Source organism: Neofelis nebulosa, chromosome 10 (genome assembly GCF_028018385.1).
Source record: "Neofelis nebulosa isolate mNeoNeb1 chromosome 10, mNeoNeb1.pri, whole genome shotgun sequence".
In the NCBI taxonomy this organism is placed as follows: Eukaryota; Metazoa; Chordata; class Mammalia; order Carnivora; family Felidae; genus Neofelis; species Neofelis nebulosa.
Genome location: NC_080791.1, coordinates 72695018 through 72722678, shown reverse-complemented (window position 1 = coordinate 72722678; position 27661 = coordinate 72695018). Strand labels below are relative to the sequence as shown.

The 27661-nt window shown below is 34.9% G+C and overlaps 1 protein-coding gene across 9 annotated transcripts in view; it reads left to right on the top strand.

Annotated features, from left to right (window-relative positions):
• Window positions 1-27661, top strand: part of SOX6 (SRY-box transcription factor 6) — a 693774-nt gene that overhangs the window by 194980 nt on the left and 471133 nt on the right. For 4 of the 9 annotated variants that reach the window (XM_058688339.1, XM_058688344.1, XM_058688343.1 and 1 more), the window contains one exon: window positions 17940-18021. The exons of the other annotated variants lie outside the window; for them this stretch is intronic. The gene's annotated coding sequence lies outside the window, so the exon portion shown is untranslated. The remainder of the gene's footprint in view (window positions 1-17939; window positions 18022-27661) is intronic. 9 annotated transcript variants of the gene reach the window in all.

Sequence of the window (27661 nt, the reverse complement as noted above, 5' to 3'; positions counted from 1 at the left end):
TCAACCACCTACATCAGAAGAGGAAAACACTGTGAAGGAAAATGGTTATCTTCTCAGAAGCTGAAAGCCTCTTACACTATTTTTTTCCTCTTTAAAAAATAAAACTACCCTTGTCTTTTTCAAACGTAGACATTGTATAAGAACACTTTGTTTTGCATGTGCATATCTCACATTTAATTCTTTATCTCTAATTTAAAAATAATTGTGTAATTCTGACCATTCAGTTTTACCAGGACAATAAATGATTGGTTTAAAAAAACAACAACAACAACAGAGATAGGCCATTAAATACCCTGCTTTTTCAGGTTACTCAGGCCTTGTAAGTTATTTGATAGTGAATTTACATTTATAAAATTCTGTCTTTGTTCATGGTCTCGAATAGCAAACTTTTCCCTGAAAAGATACAAAAGTATTTGATTGTCTGGCATAAGAAGTGATTATTGCTTAGCCCTATGCTTGAAGCAATAATAATAACAATATCTTATTTTGGTATAACACTTGCTTTTACAGACATTAAAGTGGCCGAGTTTTGTAAAAACTGTTAGGTAAGTAGGAATTATCCTTATTTTTGCAGAGTAGCAGGACTCAAGTTTAGGGACTCATGGTGTAATTAATTCAGTGCCCTTTCCACAAACCAAACTGTCCTGTCACAGAGAGAATTTTAGTTCTCTTTCTTTTGTTGTTTTTGATCACTATCTCAATCTCCATTTGGTGGTCATACAAATATTTTCAAAAAGTTGAGGAAGAGTAAGTCAGGGAGGAGATTGTAGAACACTTTTTACCAATTCATTTCCTCATGTCCCTGGATCATTTTCTCCTCCTTGACATTTTCCTGTCCCCCTATTTCAAAACTGCCACATACCGTGCTTTAGCTGAAAGTTTTGGAATTGTGTTGATTTTCAGGAAACAAACAAAAAATCATGAATTCATGTCTTTGTGGTATTTTAAAATGGAAAGAAATCTGTTTCAAACTGAGCATAGCCCAGACCAAAGCTCCCTCAAGTGAGAATGCCTGTGATTTTCAGGACAAGCAGGTCTAAGTGCATTATCTTTAAAAAATATTATTCCAGGCTAATCTTGACATAAAGCAGGTAAATAAAAAAGATGAGCTGTGAAAATCCACAAATAGGGCTTGAATGCCATTTTCCATGACAACGGGAGCTGCCCCCTGAACGCATTAATGCTGGGAACGTAAGGAATTTACAATTGTGCCTTCTCAGTTTTACAGTTGTGTGCTCATGTTAATTAGAGATATACTGACATTTGAAGTATCTACATTAATACACACAGCTACTGTACATTTGTGAACTGTGGCCAGAAATCTACTTTAATTGAAAGCAGTTTGCTAATCTGAATGTGTATATCCATTACATTTTAAGCTTTTAAGTTTTATATACTAGTGCCCTTCGATACTTTTTCTTTCTGCTCTCTTCACTTTCTGTTTCTAATTTATTTTTACCTGAAAGGACAGCCTGGCCTATTTTAATCTCCTAGTGGTGTTTTGGAGCAATATTGATGGAATTTTGAGAAAAAGTGTTTTTAATAGTGTCCTTTATTTGTTGTAGTTTGAATATCTTTTCCCTCTCTGACTTTCTAAATTGTGGGTTTTTCTTGCAAACCTTTAAAATGGCCTGCCACCTAAATAAGGTAGGATTTAGGTTTATGGAATTTGCTTCACTGGCTATATTTAAGCACTAAAAAGCTACTCTTCACAGTCACGCTCTGGTTTTAGCCAGAAAAGCCCAGTATTAGAGACCTTGGTGGGATGAACAGTGAAGAGGCATTCTATTTTTTTCTAATATAGCTGGGTTTCATCTTTCCCTCTTGATGTCAAGCCATGTATCTTAATTTTTGGTTTGCAAATATGTTCACAATAGCTTGATGACTTGAGGTCATTGTTAGCCCTAGAGTTTTTGCTTTGTCTCTGTCACACAAAGAAAAGACCTTACATCTATTTTTTGCAAGCTTGTATTTCTTAAGAAATAAGAAATATTTGCCTGTCAGGATTTTTAACCTAATTGTTTTGTACTTGTTATTTAATGAAACTCCCACACTTACTTTTTGGACCAATCCCTGAATATTACACAAGACCAGTTAGAAAGAAGCTTCCTTTTAGCAGAACCAGAACAAGCCGCTCTAAAAAGTTTGAAATACTCTGGACTTGTTTCATTAAACCATTTTACTGGCACCATTAAACTGCTGAGACCTGGGCCCATTAAAACTTACTCAGTATTATTGTTAGGATGATGGCCTATTTTACCCTTTATTACTTTTTTTCCACTGTGCTAAGTTCCTCTGTTCTTTATTCTTTCATGTTGCTTACTACATATTGTGCCATCACAGCACATTTGGTAATTCCAAGTTAATTGCTCAATTATCAGTGATAGTCATGAAGCACTTGAAACATGCACAGTGGAAGATTTAAAAAATTTCAAAATAAGTTGGTGTGTCATAATCTCAAATGTGAAACATGCCAATATCTGCAGGCATAAAAATACACTGCATGAGCTAGGCATTTCAGGGAAGGCAAAAATCTACTCTTAAAATCAGTGCTCTTGTCTGGCAGTGAAGTGTTTCATCTTTGCTAATTTCAAACAACATATCTAAATTTGATCTTGGTTTACTTTTCAACTCTAAAAATTTGGTCATGGTTATAAAAGAAAAGGGAAGTAAAACTGTATTGATTCAGTTTAAATGTTTTACCGGAACCTTACAATCATGATATTCACTGTTAAGTGGAATTTGATGCGAGGTAGATCCATGTTGGATATCAATCAAAGAAGCTGACTTACTAAGGATGTAGAGTGATCTCTTTATAATGTTTCTTCATTCATAAGGCAGTCCTCTAATCAGAGGACAGCATTATTACAGTGAAGGTAGTATGTTGATGCTGAATTTAGACTGAAACAACAAGAACAAGAACAACAACAACAACAAAAACAACAACAATGGAACAATGACACTTTGGGGACTTATTTAGAATATCATGCAGTAATATTCTCAGATGACTTCAAGATAACTACACATTATGGCAAAATAATTATTGTAACTCTTTTGGCAACTAGGCAACTATCATTAAATTTTGCATTAGTATTCAGTTTAGGGTTTTCTCTAAACTAATATAGCGCCAACAGCTCTTTTTTAGATGCTATTATGGTTCTTTCACATTTTTATAGTACTGTAGTAAAGCTGAATTTACTGGCTACATTTGAAGGTGGAGTAGAGCAGCACAAGAGTCAACATTAAAGTGATTCAGTGCCCGTTGGAGAAAAATTCTTCTTAACTTGAGATTGGAAACAATGTGGGTCTTGAGGGCAGTTTGCTAAGAGCAGCTAATAAATTTGAATATTTCCCTAAGAAGCTGTTCCCTGAACTTGCTATTAACCAAGAAGATAGGTTTAATCATCTTTCAGCATTCTTACATAACTTTCATTAATATTTAAAGGAATTAAATGTATGTAGAGAAGGGGAAATAAAGCCGTAACCTGAACTTAGTGGTGGTCTCAAATATAAGGAGGTGAGGGAGTGTCAATAAATGCAGTAATTATGCACAGCTAACCATTATTTTATCATTAAATGACTTATAATTATAACATATATAATGTAGATCATATATAATATAAGTATTATAATGTCTATACTTCATATTAAAACAATTTTTTTGAGAGAGAGAGAGAGAGTGTGAGCATGAATGTGAGGGGAGGGGCAGAGAGAGCAGGAGAAAGAGAATCTTTAGAAAATCTTGAGCAGATTCTATGCCCAGCTTGGAGCCCAATGCGGAGCTCGATCTCACGACTGTGAGATCTTGACCTGAGCCAAAATTGAGTTGAACACTTAACCAACTGAATCTGCCCATTATTATAATGTCTATACTTCAGTTAACAGTAAAGTCATTGATTTACTCAAGCATTTAGATAGCAACAGTTTAGTAGCTATTTAGTTTATAAAGACTGAATAATCAACAAAATCTAGTATGTTTTGTTGTATGCTTATCTCTACACCTCACTTTCAGCATGTAGTTTCATCTGAAGTACATATTTCATGTTATTTTGGAGTATGGATACAAATGCTTACCATTTCACCAAGTTTTTGACCACTGTAAACATCAAAATGTGAGTTAAATGTTCTAGTAAAGATAAATTTCTCTCTTCCTTCCTTCCTTCCTTCCTTCCTTCCTTCCTTCCTTCCTTCCTCTTTATTTCCCTTTCTCCCTCCTTCCCCCACCTCTCTCTTTCTCTCTCTCTCTCCCTGATACATATATATGTGTATCACCTACATATAGCTTACTAGAGTTTTTCAAAGATGCAAGGCAATCATAGTGTAAAAAGATTAATTTCCAAAGCATCATCTTCCATAGGTGACTGGCAAAAGAGACTGATCCTTAATGTTTAATCAGTCAAATAAGTTTGTCCACATGATGTAATGCTTATTATTATTATTTGTTTAGCACTAAGGGCTTGGCACAGTGCTTACAAAAGAAGAAAAGATAGTCTCTAACCTAAGGGCTTAAAACTTGATATGTTACTAGAGAGTTTATGTGGGTGGAGTTTTCTTTGGATACAAACTGTATTGGAGATATCTTTTTTTCTTTTCAGCTTACACAGTTTCATATAAACTTAAGTGAATGAATTCATTAATAAAATCAGATTTTCTATTTTTGTTTCACCTTTGGGCTCTTTTATACCTTTGGAACACATAAGCACAACAAAAAAAGATATGTTTGATGGCTAATTATGATTTTTCCCTTTTTGACCCAGGCATAATAGATAATTAAGCAATAGCATTAATGAAATCTAATTCTGCACCCCTATAGCTGCCTACATTATTAGGTGGAATTTAAATTCTTTTTTTTTTCTTTAAAGCTATGGCAGGCTGGGAAGAAGCCAGTGGCTTGATTTTAATTATTGCCACCAGTGTTCTGAGTTTCACTGAACAAAGTGCAGAAGAAAAACAGATATTTATATTATATATGGATATTATATACAGATATTATTCCTTCTGTGAATATTATTTTTCTTCCATGACTATATACATATAGCATCACTAACTAGAATGGGTTGTTTTTAAGGTGAGATTGGTCACACATAATTTGATATCTCATATAGCAGTGAGTATACACATAATGAATAGTTGACAGGTTTAAGGGATGGAAACATTCTAGGCTCTCTGGTACTGGCCATTTGTAGAAGGCACTGTTGATTTTGTGACTAGTTACAGAGGGTTTTTCCCTGGACTTGCAGTCGTGGAACAGATAGGAATTGAAAGGTAATATCTGGGGGAAGACTGAGAAAGTAAGACATGAAAAATATGGGTGTAAACAAGAGAGCTGAGTGTAAGAAAACTTTGAATGCCTGGAACTTTTTGAGAAGATATGATTGAATAAATAGAAGAAATATCTGTCCTTCCAATTTCACTGCAGTAATTGAACAGAGGAGACAAAAGGGAGAGAAGTTAGTGAAACAAGACTATTGAAATAGGAGACTTTTGTAAAATCACAAAATGGATTTGAGGATTGTTATTTAAGATGTGGAAATAATTATTTGGATGACAGTAGTAACTTAAAAAGAGCTCTATAGTTTTTTTCCCCCTAATTTGTTCAATTTTATTGATTTCAATTTAGTGCATTTTAAGAACAACTGTAGGACTTTTAGGAAATGGGTAGCCCCTGGTAGAAAAACCAATGAGAATAATTTTCCTTTATTTGGGGAAAGAGTAACATAGATATATATGAAAATACTCATTTAGGTATTGCTCTAATATTTTATATGGGAGATCTTTAGAAATGTCTTGTAACTATCACCAAGAAGCATCCTTGTATCATCTAGAACAAAGAATCTTGTGAATTAGGTTTCAAATATGTTATATGATGTTTTTAGTTTTAGAGGTTGGGAAGTTCTTTGGAATAACATTTCTGTAAAATGACTTTTAGTGTAACGAATCTTCCTTTCCTTTCTCCTTCTGCTTTTCCTCCCTTCCTCCCTCCCTTCCTTCCTATCCTCCTTCTCCCCTTGAGTCATTTCTTTCCTTCATTTAGAGATAGTTTGTTTTCAGTTAGCCTGTATGCTGCTTGCAAAGTTGTAAGATAATAACATGTATCCATTAAATTGTAGGCAGGCTCACGTTTTTGATTAAGGACTGAAGTGTCCCTATTTGGTGTCTTTTTTTAAAATGTATTTTATTGTTTAAAGTTTTTATTTATTTATTTTGACAGAGTGAGAGAGAGCAAACAGGGAAGGGGCAGAGAGAGAGAGAGAGGGAGAGAGATAATCCTAAGCAGGTTCTGCACTGTCAGCGTGGAGCCCAGTGCAGGGCTTGAACCCACAAACCATAAGATCATGACCTGAGTCAAAATCAAGAGTCAGATGCTTAACCAACTGAGCCACCCAGGGGCCCCTATTTTAATATAATATAATATAATATAATATAATATAATATAATTTAATTTAACTTTATTTTATTTTATCTTTTGGGCGGGAGGGTCAGAGAGAAAGGGAAAGAGAGAATCTTAAGCAGTTTCAACACCCTGCATGGAGCCCCACACGGGCCTGAATCTCACGATGGTGAGATCATGACCTGAGCTGAAATCAAGAGTTGGATGCTTAACTGACTGAACCACACAGGTGCCCTCCGATTGGGTTTCTTATATGAACTAAGGGTACTCTTGCTCTTTTTGTGTAATCAAAGAAACTGAAGAACTGTTGGGATTAGTTTTACTGTTATGAGGTGATGAAGTTAGGATAATGGGAAAGAAGTGGTCATCTTTATTGACCTAACAGTTTGCTAAACCTGAATTAGGATTTGTCAAATTTGAAGGCTTGTTGAATGTTTGCTCTCTATGAACAAGATTAGTCATGGTCAAAAAGGATAATTTTTAAGTTTTCAGAAAGACTTTCTATAGTCTATAGACTGTTTGGCCGTATACTTACAACCTTGAAGGCAGTCCTTAGTTGTGTTTTTCTGGCAAGTCTTCCATACAGAGTGAATTCGTTACAGTTTTTGATGTTGGTTGTTTCTTGAGAATTAGTTTGACCAGGGGTTAAATATCCCATGCAACCAACAGGGTAAAATTTATGAATGATCTTAAGAATACTAAGCAGGAAATGAAACCCAGATATGCCTGAAAGAAAGTTGTGGATTGGTTAAGGTTATGATTATACAGGAAACTGATAGAACAACAAGCTGTGCAGCAATTTGAAGTGTTTAACAGGGAACAGGCTGCCACTCTCTCATTACACCACCGGCCAGACCAGCACTCTAAACTTCCCAGTGTCTGTGGCAGGAGAGGAGTGGGAGGGAATCAGGGGTCTATGGCAGAGAGAAGTTAACAAAAAGCAGCTATTGCTTGTGCTGAGCACCCGTATGTTTTAGACATTGTGCAATGAACTTTCATGTTGTTATTTTTAATCCTTTCAATAGTCTTAAAAGATAATTCCTCCCTCTTCCAAGTCCCCAGTTTTTTTTCCTCTGTCTCTAAATTCTGCTTTCTTTTTTGCTTTAATAGCACTTAAAATGATTGGTAAGTATCATATATTTGTATGTTTATTTAATGTCTATTTTCTTCACTAGACTAAAGGTTTTGTCAGGGCTGAGACCATGATTATTTTGTTCAATCCTGTATACCCAGTTTCTATCACAGTGCTTGACACAGTATTCTCCCAATAAATATATGTTGAGTGAATGAGCACCTGAACAAAATATAAAGGAAAGAAGGAAGGAAGAAAGGAAGAAAAAGGCAGAGTTGGGATACAAACACAGTCTATTTGACTTCACGACACATGTCTTCTCACTCTAGAACAGCAGCAGGGGTTCACTTTATTTAGAATATTCTTGATTATGCACTTATCTGACAAAAATTTCATGGGTTCAGCTGTCATAGAGTATCTCAAATCTGTTTGCATTGTAGTCTGAGAATTCTTACATCTTATTTTGAGCCTGAATGCCATGAAAAAGCTGAACTGCCTTTTTCTCATACTGTTGGAATATTGCAACCATTTTATTTTAACAGTTCTCTCTAGAAATATAGATTTCATGTTCTAGATTTTTGGGTTTCTGCTCTTCCTACACAAAGAGAGTGCATTTCTCTTTCCTTTTCTGAGATTGTCACATAATTTAGGTTCTTGTGCTGCTAAATTGACTCTCAGTAATAGGCAGAATGACTGCTGTATGCTGTGCTGAGTTTTTTTCCTGGAGAAGAGGTGTGTCACTCTTGTTCAGAGAGGACCTGTGGGAGGGGCTGGGCTCACCCACAGAGCTCTTATCTTGGCGGGTGCCAGGCACTGGGGCTTGGTTTGGTCATTGGGCAGTGAGTTCCTTCTGTTTTCCTCATTTTTGCTGCCTGAATTTTTCCTTGTTAGTAATAAATATCAGTGTCAAGAAGTTTTTTGCTTTAATATTGCTTTTTGAATAGTGGTTTTGATGAGTTTCATATCCTTTTATCTCTGGTTCCATCTTTTAAAATAGCCTTACTGTGTCTTTCCATTCTATTCCCCAGGAAGGGAGGTAATATAAGTATGTTGAGAGTAAATTCAAGGTTTGTCCAATCCCATAGTACAGAAAAGTGTCATTGTGTCTAGGCTTTCAACAATGACATATGTAGCCTTGAAAGCATACATTTTAAAGGTGTGCAGATATGGTTAGATCAAAAGGAAGTATGTATCTCCCGGATACATTGAATAGGTGCATATTTAAATATTGATGTCAGCTTAAATTCTCCTATGTAAACTCCCAGGAGGATACAAGAAACAGATTTCTGTGATATGAAACAATAATCATCTTTACTGGACCAAATTGACAATTTTGGAAGCTCTGGTCATATGGGAATTTGTCGTTCGAAGCAGCCTGTCCTACTTGGAAGTTAGTATCTTAGTGACGAATGATCTGACCCATTAGGGTCTTCACCTTGGACGGTGTCATCAGTGGTCAATTTAACTTTCAACTTGCCCTTTGAAAACTATTTAAAGATGTGATTATTTGTTTTCCCAGTTATGGAAAATCCTATTTTTTTTTTGTAGCAAAAATTTACTTCCCAGGAGAGTGCTTAGTATCTGTTAGAAATTAATTCAACTCAACAAATATATACTGAGTACTGATTTATTCAAAGGAGAACATTAAATGCTGCATTGGAAATAAATACAAGTACACAAAATTCCTGCCATCAAGAACCTTAGAATCTAGACATAATTATTAAACCCCCTTCCTTATTCCTTTTTGTGTGCTAACACAGTGTCTAACTAGTGCCTAACTAGTACATGGCTCAAAGGAGGGATTAATAAATGTTAATTAAGTTACATTGATTATTGCAGAGGAAAGGTGTAATTTCCTATGCAGAATATATTAAGTGACTTAATAAACTAAAAAAAAAAAATAGCACTCTGGGGGTTCAAAAGAAAGCTATATCCCATGAAGAAGAAAGACTATAGGAAGCAGACTCTTTGATGGTCTTTGAAAGTTGAGTATATTTTGTTAAAGGAATAGGGGATGAAGACAGAAGCATCCTGGTAGTGAGGGGATATCACAAGGCTGAGTTTGGGACAGACAAATGGAAACAAGGAAGTATGGGTTAGGGAACAATGAGAAGTCCAGTCTGACTGAGGTACAGGCTATGTATAAACTAGAAAATTTAGTGTGGTCATATCATTGTGACCTGTAAGGCTAGGTTAAGGTGTTTGGTGGATTTTAGGGTGCCATCACAACCAAATAGTCCAGTGGTATGGCGAGAGCTTTGCTTTTGAAAAAGTAGTTCAGCCAGCAGTTTGTAGAGTTGATTAGAGGGAAGAAAGTCTTGAACTAGAGAATAGCTTGTGAGGGCTATTGTAATAGCCTAGGCAGGAGGTAAAAGGTGGTATTTGGGGAACAGAAAGAAGAGACTTTGCCAATATAGGATCAATAGGCCTAATTAGATTATATGTGGTGGAGAGTATGGGGGAAAGAACGGAGTCAAAATGACTCTAATTGCTGTCCCCATTCATGAGTAAAAATTAGGAGTATTTTTTCTTTCCATGGAGAATTGGGAGGAAGAGGCGTTTTTAAAGGAATAAGAATATACTTAAAATTACTTTGAGGTTTAGAGGCATAACATAAACACAAAAATCATTAACACTAGGAGTTTAAATGCACCAGGCAGGGTGTTGTTGATTTCAGAAGGGTAAAGTAGAACTTGGATACTGTAAGTGAGAAAAGTAACAATGCTTGAGATTATGGTATTCTTATCAACTGGCTTTCACATAGGGATCAGTACATGACCTCTGTGGGGAATAAAACAGGTGCATAGAATTTGGTTACTTTTAAAACTTTCTCAGATAAAATGATGACTATGACTCTCTGATTATATTGCCATATTTTGTCCTTCTCTACAGAAGGAATAGTTGCAGCAAATATACTTAGAATATAGGCCCTCTCTGCTTATCTCTTTCAAGGGAAGAAGAGGTAGTGTAGGAAAGCATATTCATGAGTAAGAAAAGACTTATTGAAATAAAAATTAAAGAAAGAAAAGGCTTTTTCAAGAGAATGGGATAAAGTCAAGTTGATTTCATAAAGGATCCTTGTCATTCTCATTATTTTATCGTTCAGACTAACACTAAAATGCATTCATTCATTTATTCATTCACTTGATAAGAATATGAATTCAGGACTCTTTTGACATCAATGGAGTTTAAAATGGAAAAGGAAGATTTAGTCCACAGGAATTTGTAACCTATTTGTGGAAGGAAATGAAATATACATATATGAAAAAGAAGAGCAAAAATGACTGGTACAAACAAAACCTAACAGTTCCTCCCTGGGAAATGCTTTGGCCATTATTTCTTCTTCATGGCAGGAACCTTGTAATTGGTGGAAGGAACATGGCCATTGTCCCTTCTTAGAGACCTAGAGTTTCTGGACATCTCCGTCTTCACTCAACTATGTATGCAGCCTCCTGACACACTGAACCCCTTACTGTCGCTTTATTGAAGGGTGCTCTTTCATTACCTGTGTATGACTTAAAGATCTGGCTCATTTGGGCCTAGCAAATAGCACATATTATGGAGTGCATAATAGGTTCTAATAAAATGCTTTTGAGTGCATTACAGAAGCTCTGTTATATGTTTTATCAGTTAAGATATTTTAGGTTAAACAATCTTTAGAAATTTAAGTATCCTGTCAGTAAGTACAGAATAAAAATTCTAAGTGAGAAAAAAATTAAGTATCCTTTGAAAAAGTTAACATCTATTACTTTTTCACATCTTCTGCCTTTTATATGCCTCTAATACTTTAAAACCCCCACACAACTTTTGAGTGCCTTTCATGAATCACATTTATATTAAATACTTCATATTAGTTTTGAAATATATGGTGTGGAATCCCTGCCACCCGTGGGTACTGCTGTGTACTAGCTGTGATCTTATGCAAATCAAATAACCTCTTGGAGCCTTAGCTTCCTTACCGGGAAAGTGAGACTCTTACCTACTGCATTTTTTTTACAGCTTTATCAATGTATAATTGGCATACAATAAACTACATATATTTAAAGTGCACAATTTGATGTTTTGATGTAGGTATACACCAGTGAAGCCATTTCCCCTACCAAGATAATTTGCATATCCATCACTCCTCACAGTTTCTTAATGTCTCTTCCGAGTTCCTCATTCCTGTCCCTCTAACTTTCCCTGAGTTTACATCAAGGCAATCACGGATCTGCTGTCACTATAGATTAGTTTGCTTTAAAAAATTTTTATGTAAGTGGAATTATGCATTATTTATTTTTTTGTCTAGTTTATTTCATTTAGCATAATTATTTTGAGATTCATTCAAGTGCATGTCAATAACTTATTTTTTAAATTGCTGAGTAGTGTTTCATTGTATGGATATACCACAATTTGATTATCCGTTCAGGTTCTTTCTAGTTTTTGCTTATTACAAATGAACCTACTCTGGACATTGTCTTTGGGTAGATATAAGCTTTCTTTCTCTTGGGTAAATACCTAGGAGTAAAATAGTGAGGTTACATAGAGTACGTTTACCTTTAAAAGAACTGCTAATTGTTTTCAAAGAAGTGGTTGTACCATTTTACATTTCTAATAGCAATGTATGAGAGTTACAGTTGCCCTACATCCTTAGAACTCTTTGTATGTTCAGTCTTGAATTTTAGCCATTCAGATGGCTTACAGTGATATCTCACTGTGATTTTCATTTGTAGTTCCCTAGTGACTGATGATGTTGAACATCTTTTCATGTGCTTATTTACCATCTGTCTATCTTGTTGAAGTACCGTTTAAATCTTTTGCTGTTTTTTTAAAATTGGGGTTGTCTTCTTTTTTATTGAGGTTTAATCGTTTCTATATATTCTAATTTTTTTTATGTTTATATTTATTTTTTGAGACAGAGAGAGACAGAGAATGAGCAGGGGAGGGGCAGAGAGAGAGGGAGACACAGAATCCAAAGCAGGCTCCCGGCTCTGAGCGTCTAGCACAGAGCCTGACGCGGGGCTCGAACTTGTCAACTGAGAGATCATGACTTGAGCCAAAGTCAGATGCCCAACCGACTGAGCCACCCAGGGGCTCCTATATATTCTAAATTACAAATTATTTGTCAGATGTATGTTTTGCGCATATTTTCTACTAGTCTGTAGCTTGCTCTTTAACTTTAAGTATCCTGAAGAGCTAAAGTTTTAAATCTTGATGAAGATGAAGCCCAATTTATTATTTTACTTTATATTTCATGCTTTTTGTGTTGCACTTAACAAATTTTTGCAAAACCCAAGGTCACTAAGATTTTCCCCTTTGCGTTATTTTAGAAGTTTTATAGTTTAAGCTCTTGAGGTCTGTGATTCATTTTGAGTTAATTTTTATAACGGGGTGAGGTATGGTTTGAGGTTTATATTTTTGCTCATGGCTCTTCAAATGTTTCAGTGCTATTGGCTGAAAAGATTATTCTTTTCCCTTTAAATTACCTTGGCACTTTTGTTGAAAATCAATTGATCATATACCTATAGGTTTATTTCTGGAGTGTCTATTTTCTTCCATCGATCTATTTATCTATTTTTTTTATGCCACCAACTTGATTACCTAAGTACTGTAGCTTCATGGAATGAGTTGGGAAATATTCCTTCTTTAGTTCTCTGGAAGAGTTTGTGTACAAAACAATAGGTGTTATTTCTTTTTGAGTGCTTAAACGATTTCACTAATGAAGCCACCTGTGCTTGGAGTTTTCTTTCTGGGAATATTTTTAACTGAAAATTCAATTTCTTTAATAGATATAGAACTATTTAGAATTTAATTTAATCTATTTTACTGTGTACTTTGGGTTTAATTTGCTCTTCTTTTTCTAGTTCCTTAAGGTGAAAGCTAAGATAATTTGGAATGTTTTTCAATATTGGTATTAGTGCTATAAATTTACTTCTAAGTACTGGTTTAGCTGCATCCCATAAATTTTGATATTTGGTGTTTTCATTTTTATTCAGTCCAAAATACTTTCTAATTTCCCTTTTGATTTGTTCACCTTGCTCTGTACACCATTTAGAAGTATTATTTTATTTCCTAATATTTAAGAATTTTCTGGATATCTTTCTGTTGTTGAATTCCTAACTGTTCTGTTGGCTGGCAAGTTCTGTAAGTGTAAACTAGGTAAAGTTGGTTGATAGTGTTGTTCAGGTCTTCTATATCCTTACTGATTTTTTTTGTCTACTTGTTCTATCATTAATTGAGAGAGAGATTTTGAAAACTCTGATTATAATTCTTCTTGAAATTTCATAGTTTTTCTTTCTTGTATTTAGAAGCTCTATTAGGTGTGTAAATGTTTAGGGTCATTATATCCTCCTAACGAACTGACCCCTAATCATTTTACAAGAATCCCTTTATCTCTAGTAATATTCTTTGCTCTGAAATCTACTTTGTCTGATAGCTACTGCAGCTTTCTTTTTATCAGTGGTACTATGGGTAATATATTTTCCCATATTTTCGCTTTTAAAGTATATTGTCTTCATTTTTAAGTGAATTTCTTGTAGACTGCATGCAGTTGAGTCTTGCTTTCTATCCAGTATGACAATTCCTCATGTTTATTTTGGATGCTTAGACCACTTACACTAATGTAATTTTTTATGTGGTTGAGTTTAAATGCATACATCTGCTCTTTGTTTTCTATTTGAACCATCTTTTCATTGTTCCCTTTTCCTGATTTAATTTTGAGAAATTTTGATGATTTTTATTTAAAATTCTTTATTGGCTTATTACTCTTGATTTTTTGTTTTAATTACATTTTACTGATTGCTTTAGAATTTATAACAACTCCATATAACGTATCACAGTCTTATTTCAAGTAATAGTATCACACTTCACATACGGTATAAGAATCTTACAATAGTATACTTACTTTCTCCCTCTTAGTCTTTGTGCTATTATCATACACATTACTTCTGCATATGTCATAAACCTAAAAATAATTATTTTTGCCTTGAATAGTCAATAATATTTTAAAGATATTCTAAAAATAAGAAAGTATTTTATATTTACTCACATATTTACCATTTTCAGTACACTTGATTCCTTTGTGTAGATTCAGATTTCCATTTGGTAACATTACCTTCTGCCTGAAGGACTTTTAAAATGTGTCTTGTAGGATATTTCTATTTGTAAGCTGGTGAGATTTCCTTCCGCTTTTGTATTTCTGAAAAATGTTTATTTTGCTAGGTATAGAATTTTTAAACTATCGTTTTTTGTTGTTCAGTAACTTAAAGATGTTGATCCATTGTCTTTTGGCTTGCATTGTTTTCAAAAAGAAGTCATATGTAATTGTTATATATGTTCCTCTATATGTGATGTGTCATTTTTCTTGGCTAATTTTAAGATTTTCTTTTTATTACTGGTTGTAAGAAATTAGATTACCATATGCCTTAGTGTAGTTTTGTTAATGTTTCTTGAGCTCAGAGTTTTTAAAATTCTTATACCTGTGGATTTATAGTTTTTGTCACATCTGGAAAATATTCAGCTGTTATTTCTTCAGAATTTTTGTGTTCACTCTCATACTTTGTAGAATTCAATTACACACACACACACACACATTTATTTTAAATATAATTTATTGTCAAATTGACTAATATACAGTGTGTAAAGTGTGCTCTTGGTTTTTGGGGGTAGATTCCCTCAATTACATATATATTAAGCAGGTTGAAGATGTCCTGCAGTTCATGGATTCTGTTCACATTTTTTCATTTTTTTTTCACTCTCTATTTCATTTTGGTTTGTTTTTTTGTTAAGTCTTCAAGTCCACTTGTCTTTGTCATGCGGTGCCTAATTTGTTTTTTAATTCCACCTGGTGTATTTTTCATCTCAGACATTGTATTTTTTATCTCTGGAAGTTCAATTTGAGTCTTTGTTGTATATTCAGAATCTCTACTTAATAAGTTTAGTCCTTTAGTTCTATGAATAAATAGAATATAAATATAATAACTGCTGCAATATCCTTGTGTACTCATTTTATCATCTTTGCCAACTGGCTCAGTTTCAAATGATCAAATGATCAATTTTTCTCCTCATTATGGGTTGTATTTTCCTTCTTCTGTATATGCCTAGTAATTTTTTATTGAATGGCAGAATTTTACCTTGGTGAGTTCTGAATATTTCTGATTTCCTACAAATATTTTTGGACTTATTTTCTGGTATACAGTTAAGATACTTGGAAATAGTTTGATCTTTTCAGTGCTTGCTTTTAAGCGCTCTCAGTTGGAACTAGTACAGCCTTTAGGATTAATTTTCTTCCCTACTGAGGTATTACTGTTTTGAGTACTTTGACAAATTTCCCTTGTGTTACGAAGTTTTATACTTTTGATGATGGAAAAATGAACCATTTCTGGCCTTATGTGAGCACTGGGGATTGTTCTGTCTGCTGTTTCTAGATGTATCTTCCCCAACCTTGGTTAGCTTCCTCACATACATGAACTGATCAGTATTGGCTAAATTCTTGTGAGAATCTGCAAATTTCTGTAAGTCTATGTGTAGGTCTCTCTCCTTTGCTACTCTGCTCTATGAACTATAGTCACCTGTCCTTCCTAGACTCCCAGCTGCATCTTCTTAACTCACTGAGACCATTAAACTCTGCCTTTGTGCACTGTGGTGGGTAATTTCTTTCTCCATGCAATAAGCTGGGACAACTGTAGGGATGGCCTCATTTTTATTCCCGTCAGGAATCACTGTTCTTCATTGCTTGATGCCCAGTGTCTGAAAACTGTTGTTTTCTAATATTTTTGTCTATTTTCTCCCCCTAGTTGTTTAAGTCACAAGGTTAAAGAAGTCTCTATTAGTCCATCTTGGTCAGAAGCAGAATTCTCCATATATATGTAAAAGAATTACATAATATATATTGAGCTGAAGTATATTAAGAGTGCTTCACATAGAGAAAATATTAAATAATAGATGGGTACTATTGCTATTTCTCTGCCTTCATCCTGTTAACCAAAGAAGCTTTATTATATATGCCACCTTCTATATGACATCTTTACAGACTAGTACCACCCAGATGATTTATTACTTGTATTTTTAATTTTTTAATGTCTATTTTTTGTTTGTTTGTTTATTTATTTATTTCTGAATTCCTTTAAATTTATTTTTGAGAGAGAGAGAGAGAGAGAGCAAGCCAGAGCAGGAGAGAGGCAGAGAGAGAGAGGGAGACACAGAATACTAAGCAGCCTCTAGGCTCTGAGCTGTTAATACAGAGCCCATCACGGGCTCCAACTCACAAACTTGAGATCATGACCTGAGCTAAAGTTGGATGCTTAACTGACTGAGCCACCCAGGTGCCCCAATGTTTATTTTTGAGAGAGAGAGAGCGAGCATGAGCAGGGGAGGGACAGAGAGAGAAGGAATCTGAACTGAAGCAGGCTCCAGGCTCCAAGCTGTCAGCACAGAGCTTGATGCAGGGCTAGAACCCACAAACTAGGAGATCATGACCTAAGCCAAAGTCGGATACTTAACCGACTGAGCCACCCAGGCACTTCTACTTTTAATTTTTTTATACCCACATCACTTTTTTTACATTTATTATGACACAACTCGATGTTATATATTTTGGTTTACTTGTATTTTCTTGTGGTAGATTGTAAGTTCTTAGACAAAAAATATCTATCTTGTTTATATATCCTTAGTTTCTAGTGGATAGTAAATGCTTAGATATTTGTTGCCTAAATGAATAATCAGGAATGTCTTATACCTTTTGTGAAATATTCAAGAGTAGAATTTTTGATTGGGAAGGAAAGGGAGGTGGTTTAGAAGTATGAGAACATTTGAGCAGAATGAAAGCAGAGAAGGGTAAGATTTTGGAGATCCAGAGAGCAGCATTAGAGCAAAAGGTGATTTGTTGAAGTTGGTAGTATATAATGATAATGCCAAGGCTACTACTACTGCCACTTCTGGTAGTAGTAGTAGTAGTAAATTTCCTATGAATGTGATAGAGGTAGAGGAGTATAGAATGGAGAATGGGAGAGACATATGTAGTGTCAGTGAAACCATTTTATGATTACATTGCTGTAATTCAGATGATAACATTGGTAACATAAATATATATTGTGCGAACCAGTGTAACTTGAACTGAGGCTTTTCAACAAACTGATGATAACACAACACAGTTTTGGGAGTAGGTAAAACTTGGAGGGAAATGGTAGGAATGGGTTAACTGAGAAGAAGCAGATAGGGATTCTAGATAGTGGAGAATAGCATAAACACAAATAGTATAAGCCATAAATAAGTGTAATATAGTTGAAAGAATAAATGGACCTTGGAGTTGGGTTCACAGGGCTTTACTCTCATCACCACTTGGTGTGACTCTGGACAAATACCTTCGCCTGTTTGAAATGCAATCCCCTCATCTATAAAATGGGTGTGGTTGTTGGGAAGATTATATGATGCATAGAGAACATTTATTTTATATCTGGCAGATAGTGGGTCCAATAACAATTAGTTTCTTCTTTTTAGACATTCTATATCTTCTGATGAGGAAAGAAAAATGCTTCAAGAAGGACTTTGTGACCCCTCATCACTTTGTATAAGAGCCCAGGTATAATATATATAATTTATGAGTATAACTAATGTTCCCATTTATTTCCTATTTCCATGGCAAATGAAGATTGCATTGCATTTTTGTGGTCCAATATCAAGGCTTAGGTAACTTGAACACTCAGTTTCTTTACATCTTGTACTTTTAACTTGTATTTAAAATTATTGGGATTATTGGCTAAACTTTACATACAAATTAAACCACTTTACTACCACAATTCAATATTTTTCAAAAATGCTTCTATTTATAAGGGACACGTGTATTGAATAAAGGATTGGAAAAATGAGTATCAGAAACCCTAAAATTTCCCAAATCTTAAACCCATTTGCATTTATTTATTTATTTATGTATGTATGTATGTATGTATGTATGTATGTATGTATGTATTTATTTATTTATTTTTGAGGTATATTTCTTGTTTCTTGAGATAGGCCTGGATTGCAATGTATTTTCCTCTCAGGACTGCCTTTGCTGCGTCCCAAAGCGTTTGGTTGAGGTATAATTGATGTATAGCATTGTATAAGTTTCAGGTGTAAGTGTTTTATTTTATGAATACAATCAGTTTTGATTTCAATTTTCCATTGTGGAAGTGATATAAGTCACAGAGTAAAATTTAGAAACCTGTGACTTTAAAAAATAATCATACTTTAAATCTCCAATCACCTTATAAAAGACCACTGTTAGTGTGTACTTACAAAATATTTTGGATACATGGGGATTTAAAAGTAATTTAGCATAATCAATCTAGAAAACAGAGAAATCTTTTAATTTCTTCACTGAAGGAAAAATTCAGGACTCTTCCAGTTAACTAACTCTAAATTCTAAAGAATTTGTACAGTTAATAGAATAAAAAATGATAAACTGTAATAGTTTGGAAGCTAGTTTTTAGCACTGTTTTTGGCTCTTGAATACTTTAACATAGACAACTTGTATGTGTAGTACTTAATGCTCCTGATCCTGCCAAATGAAGAACCACCTCTTGTCAACTGCTGGGTGGTGAGTTAATGGGGATCTAGTGTGGGGTGGCACCTGGCTTCATCTTCTCCATCCATTATAGATTGTTCTTTGCATTTATAAACCTTCCACTGGCCTTGATGATAGTTTGCTTGGTTTAGTTAACTTATTTTTAGTTTAACACATGTTGCCTCTAGAATGCTTGTAAACCTGTTGAGAGGCTAAGTTTTGATGAATCCCACAAAACTCCTCTATAAGGCATGAACTGAAACTGAGGAGTTGACAACATTAATAATTCAGTATTTGGCAGTGTTGTGGGTATTAATGCATTTATAGTTCACCTTGACAAAGCCTGGCCTGATCAGATTCAAAAATGAGTTTAGTCATCTCATTTTAGTTTCTGATGAGTATTTTTTGTTTTTTTCCAACCTGTACATATGTTAGAGAAAATATTAATCTCCCCTTAGAAACACAAGGTTCATAGCCTATACATGACTATGTGTTGTGGAATAAAAAATGTGTTATAATAAATTGCCATTTTGATCTAATGAAAATAATGTTAGGAATTTTTATGTTACATTATTGCTGATTTGGGATATTTTAAATTGCCCATTTATTCAAAATTTCAAGGTGAAGTACCTGTTTTGGTATTTCAAATAAACATTTAACTCCTAACTTTATTTATTTATTTATTTATTTATTTATTTATTTATTTATTTTAATGTTTATTTATTTTGAGAGAGAGAACATGAGCAGGGGAGGGGCAGAAAGAGAGAGGGAGAGGGGGAATCCCAAGCAGGCACTGCACCATTAGTGCAGAGCCTGATAAGGGGCTCTATCCCATGAACCGTGAGATCATGACCTGAGCCAAAACCAACTTGATCCACCCAGGCGCCGCACTCCTAACTTTAAATAACCAGTAAATTTATATACTCTATGCAGGCAAACTAGATAAAGCATTTATCAGAAAAATTAAAACATGCTAATAATACTAAGTACATGAAGTAGCTAAATGTATTCAGTATTTAGGACTTAAAGTTATTTCACAAAAATTACTTTCATGGAGAAAAATGTATCTTTTTGTATTAAAATACCATAGGAATGACACAATTTCTATTAAATTATTAATAACTCCAGGATACACCTCATAATTTGTGTGGCCTAGAAATAATATGGCAATGGCTAGAGTGGAAAAATCCTGCTCCTTAAAATTTGGTGGCTTGTTGAACTGCCTGAAGAATCCATGTCCTTCTGCCACATACCAAATACGTCTTATGAGTGCAAAGGAATTAGTTTTAGATCTCTAACTTAGGCTCTTTGGGGCTGATATAACCACTTTGTTGTTATATTTCCTCTTTTTTAAAAATATTTTTTAATGTTTTATTTTATATTTGAGAGACAAAGAGAGAGAGAGAGAGAGAGAGCATGAGCAGGGGAGGGGCATAGAGAGGGAGACACAGAATCAGAAGCAGACTCCAGGCTCTGAGCTGTCAGCACAGAGCCTGATGCGGGGCTCGAACTCACGAGCAGTGAGATCATGACCTGAGCCGAAGTCCGATGCTCAACCGACTGAGCCACCCAGGTGCCCCTATATTTCCTCTTTTAAATGATATAAATGAGAAATTTAAATTTCCACATAAAGAAAACGTATATTATTTGGTCCTTGAAATATTTGTGCCCATATTTTTACCTAAGAATCATTATTATTATATTCAAGTTGAATTACAAGGATGAAATCTTATAAATTTGAAATAACCTTTTGTGGTGATAAGATGTTGTTTACATTACTCGGTGAAAGATAGTGATTTAATCAAACTAAAGGAAATGGAGACGATTTTGTTTTGACTGCTTAAAAAGCTGATTTTAACTTTTAATAAATTTCAGTGTAATCAGAGACTTATGTATCAATATTGTATTTTCACTAACATAAATCTTCAAATGGGAAATTATGTCCACATGATAAATATGTAGGGTTAATGATGTTAATTTGCCACCTGTGTCATGGAACAACTCCTTTGATCCTTATATAAAAATTTCCATAGTTTTCTTCATAAGTCTTTAGAGTCTAAAAATAATCTGAATTAAAAAGAAAAAAATTTAACACTATAAAAAGCTCACTCTTGCCAAAAAATGAATCATGCATAAGATCTGAAAATAAGTAGAAAAAAATTAGAGGTATATTTTAGATAGCAGAATGGATCCATTCAAAGAATTTGTAGGAGTGTCTTTATTATGCTATGGTAATAATAAATGGTATTGTGCTACAAGCTTCATAATAAAAACGGAATAGATTTTCAACCATAAGCTAGTTTAGTAACTTAAGCTCAATTTCTCTCCACTTCTGTATCCCTTGCAAAGGAGAATGTACTACATCTCTGTGAACAACCTGAATTTCTCTTGCCTTGGAAAATCATAAAGTCCAACTTGGCTTTTGACACAGTCTAAGCTACTTGGATTAGGTAAAACTGATCTTAAAAGAGAAAAATTGGAGACTCAGCAAACCCCAGCAGATATTTTGACACACTCTTGGAGCTGATAAGAGTCGTCATAAATTTAAACATTACCTTTCCTAGCACAGAAACTTCGCTAATAAATGGCTTTGAATATTTTATGAATGATTGAGAATCCTGTTTGCTAATAAGTCCGCTGGAAGCTGTGACTTATTTGGGATGGTTTTACTTTTGGAGGAAAGAGTGTTGAAGACAAGGTACTGATGAGGTGTCGTATAATTTTACAAGTTGCATAACTGCTTTTAACTATGAAACTATCTCTGATTAAAATAACAATTGAGCTTGTAATTTTTTCTGAACAGCTGCTGCTACAGGGGGTCATTACCTTGGAGAGCTCAAAAATAATCGTACTCCTGGTACATGAGTTATGTAGTCTTGTGTTTTACAGCAAAGCACAAAGTTTAAAGCCTATAGAAGAATGTTATTTGAAAGCTGTCAAACCATGTTAAAAAAGACTGCATCGTCAAAAGGCCCTGGTGGCCACGATTCTGCATGTAGCCTTGTCTTATTCATTATAAAATGCATGTTTATAAAGTTCCACAGAGCATCCAATTCCCAATTCACTTATATCAGCAAGACTTAACTTGCTCATTAATCTAAATTCTTTTGCAACTTTAATCTACATGTTTAATTAATCATAAAATGAGGCGGTAAGTAATTTCAGCAATGTGTGGCTTGTTATCAGATGCATTTAATCACTCTTCTGTGAGCTCATTTGGAAACACCTGAAGATGTCGAGTGCAGTTTGAATAAGCATAAATTATTCTTTGTCAGTGTACTTCACTCAACTAATAAGACATTAATTTAAAAGGCACTGTTTGTCATTTTTAGATCTTTACCAATATTTTTAGCTTAGCAATATAACTCTAATTGTATATATGATTCACAACTAGTGCCCGCCATAGGAAAGGGTAAGAGTTTAATTCATTTTTCTTATTTACATGTAATTATGTCATGTAATCTTAGTTTTTAATGAGGATTAACCATCTTGTAAGTATTCATACGCTTTTGGAATAAGGTACTAATGAATTACAGTTGGAAAAATTATTTGTTGGTACAAAGGCTTATGATTCCTTGTTTCTTGCGTAGGTTAGGTCTGAAAGGACTTGAGGTTTGGGAAATGGCATTCATTTGAGGATAGAGGTTATATCATGCAGATGTTAACCTTACAAAATCCAAGTAAAATAGCTACATTCAGCTATCTCAAATAATAATGTGTAGTCCTTGTTTAGGACTAGATAGCCTAAAATAATGAAAGTCCATTCCATTTTTTCCCTCAGTTTCTTAACAGTATTTCACAGTTGATGATAGCATTTTAAAAAAGGGCAAAAACCAAGAACAACTGTAATAACAAAAACCCACTCATAGCTTGAGAGCAAAAAAAAATTCATGAGAGCCGAGTGGGTTATATATCTCGATGTCAGGAGTATAGGAATAAAAATTGCATTTTATAGGATGTCATCACCTGTCCTGCTTCTGCTATGAGAGTAGTGACATACGGTAAGAATAATTATCTCAGTGGAAACAAATTTATTTACCTGCCGTGGAGCATCCCTGTTCATCTTACTCATGAACTCATCTCACTCATACACTGTCTATGGATTGTCAGTGGTAAGCCAGAGGGGATGATTCCTGAAAAGGGAATATTGTTTTGGGCTGAAATATAGCCATATTCTCCATTTTTATTTGATGTGCACATCTCCTGGGCTTCTTCCCTTTCTTTAGGGATCCTTTACACTGAGCTAACAGTTATTTATATGTCCATTTCTTGCCCTATGCCTCATGACTATGTAAAAGTTTTTTCTTTCTGTTTTCCTTTCTAAGGGAAAACAAAATCCCAGGAAAACTCGTTTGTATGGTTCAAGTAATATAGGCCATAGCAGCACTTCACAGTGAAATGCCATTTACCCTTACTTCACTTAAAGCAGTATAAATTGTTTTCTTAGAACCACTGGTGAAAACCTCAAACCCCAAGGCCTTTTTTAGAAGAATTTTTGAAAAACAACATTTCATTTGAACTTATCTTTCTTGACAAGAACACTTTTTAAAATTTTTGAATAATCTTAATGGATAGACACATACAGTCTAATATGAAGGCTTAGGGGCGCCTGGGTGGCTCAGTCGGTTAAGCGGCCGACTTCGGCTCAGGTCATGATCTCGCGGTCCGTGAGTTCGAGCCCTGCGTCGGGCTCTGTGCTGACAGCTCAGAGCCTGGAGCCTGTTTCAGATTCTGTGTCTCCCTCGCTCTGACCCTCCCCTGTTCATACTCTGTCTCTCTCTGTCTCAAAAATAAATAAACGTTAAAAAAAAAAAAAAAATAATATGAAGGCTTACTGTCAGTTTTTCTTAACAAGAAACCTCAAACTTCCCTAAATCCCTTTCCCCTGGCAAAAACTCGAGATAATTTTTCAAATGGATTTATTTTCTAGCTTGGTGTTTTGGATGTAAAGAAAGGACAGTGTTCCCTTTTTCTGGCCACAACTGATGTACGAGAGGCCTGCTACATTTCCTGTCAGGTCCTTTCACAGAAAGACAATGATTATTTTATAAAGTGCTATATATTAACTGTAGCTATTTGTCTATATGATGTGCTTCAAAAGGAAAATGATAAATTCAGTTCCATGAAGCTTTTATACTCTCAGGTTTTTGAATATGTGCTTATATACAACTTTACCCCAAATGCATACACACTGACACTTTTTCCCAGTTATAGACAGGGACATACCACTTTTAACCATGCTTCTTCAGTGGAGACTTCATAGTTGGCTAGAATGCATAACACCCAGAATAATGAACTACTCCAGTGGGTGCAGTGGGATGAGCAGGCCTTCTATCCCCAGCTGCACTGACAGAGATAGTTAGCAGGGCTCTGATTTTAATGCTAACTTCTGTGGCTGAAGGACAGTCTGCTGGCAATAGAAGGGATTACTGATGGTTGGAGAGGGGTGCGAAAGAATGAGTAAGGAGTGTGTGCAGTGTGGTGTGCACTAGCACATATGCTCTGGGGGGAAGTTTGGAAGTCCTGCATGGACATCAGAGTCTCTAGCTGCTGTGGGACTTCATGCTCAACAGATGAATGAGAAAGCCACCGTGTAGTTGGTTACAGGCAACATTTCTGACCTCGTACTACAAGTCTCATGTTAAAAATGGGAGAAAGGTGATATATTCAGGTATGCTTTGTGTTACTTCAGGATAAGGCCTAGTATCTTTCTCTCCCTGACCCCAACTTGCCAACAAAGAGTAAGTGAATTATTTTGTAATTTTACTGAAAACTCCGTGTATTATTTCCTACAAACACTTTGAATTATGCCCATCCATTTTTTTCCTTTGAATCCACGCTTTGTGAACATTGTTTGCCTTTCTATAGCAAGCTAGTTTTTTTTTTTTAACATTATTTGAAATTGTCTTCTATTAGAGGATCATTTAGGTATCATATCAGTGTAATACATACGTTATATACATGTAATATATAATACATTTGGTGGCTTTATGAGTAGTTCTTATACTACATGTTCAAAGCTCTACCCAGATGACATTTTTATGGATCCATGTAGCCTTGCTCACATAAGAAAACAAGGTATTAGGTTGCTTATTTAGTTATTTCTAAAACAGATGGTTGTATATTTAGTTATTTCTCTAGAATTTGCATGAGAATGGGTTGACTTATAGTTATGTTAACTTTCCTAGTGCCCTCAACTTAGAAACTTTGTATATATTTTTTAGGAAACATCTGAATATGCAGGAGAATATAATAATATGGTAATTTTAGAAACTATATTTTCTCTATGACCCATAATACATAGTATTGGCATAGTCATCATTCTTATTGGCATCGTATTAATGTGTTATAGCTACTAATAATCATTTGTTCATACATACTTCCAAGTACTATGTTTGAAAATCCCAGGCTTCACTAATAGTAAATGAGGAAGTAATTTATAATTTTCACATTGAATTCTTGTTTTTAAAAATTTTTTAAATATTTATTCATCTTTGAGAGAGAGAGAGAGATAGAGTGTGAGTGGGTGAGGGGCAGAAAGAGAGAGAGGGAGACACAGAATCTGAAGCAGGCTTCAGGCTCCGAGCTGTCAGCACAGAGCCCGATGTGGAGCTCAAACCCATCAACCGCAAAATCATGACCTGAGCTGAAGTTGAATGCTCAACCAACTGAGCCACCCAGACACCCCTCTTTTTTTTTTTTTTTAATTTGCTTCCCCTTTTGTAAAGCATACGAACTACTTAAAAACGGCTGATACTTAGTTGCCTGATTTTTAGTATTTATCTATATCATAAAAAGACATCTGTGAAATATTCATAGGGAAGTATTTGTAGGCAGTCTCCAACTTACTAATAGGTAAAGTTCTGAACCTTTATTGTTTGGAATTTGGAGTGGATATTCTTACAGAAACCATGTCATAGGTGATGATTTGGTTCACTGGGCAACCTACTGATACCCATTTACCCCATTATGACTGAATTATAGTATTGACAGTACTATAGTAGCTAACTAGTGTCTGTTAAATGGTATTGCTATGAAATACCATTTTGAAATCATACCTTTCTAACATTATTTTGATGAATTTCTGGTAGTAGGATTTGACTTTTCCTACTTTCACTCTACCAGTACATAGCAGTGAAAATAAAACACCCTTTGAAATGGAGTTTGGGGAGTGAGGCTGACTTCCTGATGTTTCTAGCTATTGAAAGAAAGTAACTGGGTATCCTGGCTGAAGTAGGAGGGAATTGGTAACCTTGGTGGCACTGGTATAGAGATGTGTGTCTGTTTACAAATGAAGGACATCCCTTTGGAGGTTTATATATTTAGAAAGTGAAGAAGGAACATTTTCTAATTTTACATTGATGAGTCAAAGGATGGAGAAGATCAATACTTGTGCTCATTCACCATGCATGTCTCACAGTCTATTTGAAGTATTTTCACTGTGTATCTTGTACTTACTTATTTCCACCCTCACAATTTTGGCTTCCAGTTTTTAAGTGGTAGCACTAGTGAGAGTACTCCAGTTTCTAGTAGGAGAATAGTTTGGGAACATATTATTGATTAGATCTTCTGTAAGGTGAGGTGATATAAGCATATAGATAGCAGTTGAGTTTGGTTCAAAGTCAAATGTTTCTAAATACATGACAATTCGCCCAAATGAAGACCAGATCTTTCCTGTTTAACTACCTTATATTCTTCATGTGTCAGAAGAAAGTCATATGAATCTGGCAAATGATATATATATATTTTTTGATTGCTAGAGGAGAAAGTATGAAAAAAGGAGAGTAGTAGGGAGAAAAATGGGAGAACTGATATTTAAATGACTCTAAAGATTTACGTTGTCAGTTTAGAGATAACATTTTGATGAGTTATAGGTAAAATAGAATTTGGTTTCCCCTACACGTGGCTCAAAGTGTAGGGGAAAATTGCTTGGCAATACAAACCATGTATTTTTCTTTACCTGGGGAGTTTGGGTAAAAGAAAAAAAAACATTTGGCAAAGTGAAAACTCAGCTGACTTCATGCCTACCAAGTGAAAAATCTGATCTTTTATCATCTAAGCACATAGTTGGGTAACTCACAAACAGAAATACCCAGGGTATAGGTTGCAGTGGCAAGAAGCCAACAGTGAAATCAAACTCATAAGCACCCTATAGAAAACCCCTCAAATTACTGCTAGTGCTGTTGCCAGCTGTACTGCCAGGGAACAAGAGCTGTACAGATTTGTGTGGAATGACTGGGTTACTTAACACAGCTTGATTGGCTCTGTTCCTACTCCTGTTCTCTTTGGTTGACAGCTGACCACCATACTGGTTTGGTCTGAAATAAGATTGAAGTGAACACAACCACTTATATGCACCTCCCTGTTGTACACCACTGTCCTGCCTGCCACCCCAAACCCCATACATACTCTTACATAACTTGCAAAAGGAGAGTTATGTATATAACAGTTTCTTTGAGTAAAGCACACTGAAAGCGGGTGACACTTTCCAGTCCTTTTATCCCACAAATCCATCAGATTTTTCGAAGGAGAGTTATTTTATTTGTAAGTGCCTGAACTTATTGAATGTGAAAAGAATGACTTGTTAAATCGTTCTAATTCTGTTAACTTTTCTTCATTTTAAATCACTGCTTTCTTCATGATCCTAGAGCTAGAAGCCATCTAGTCTCCGTCTTGC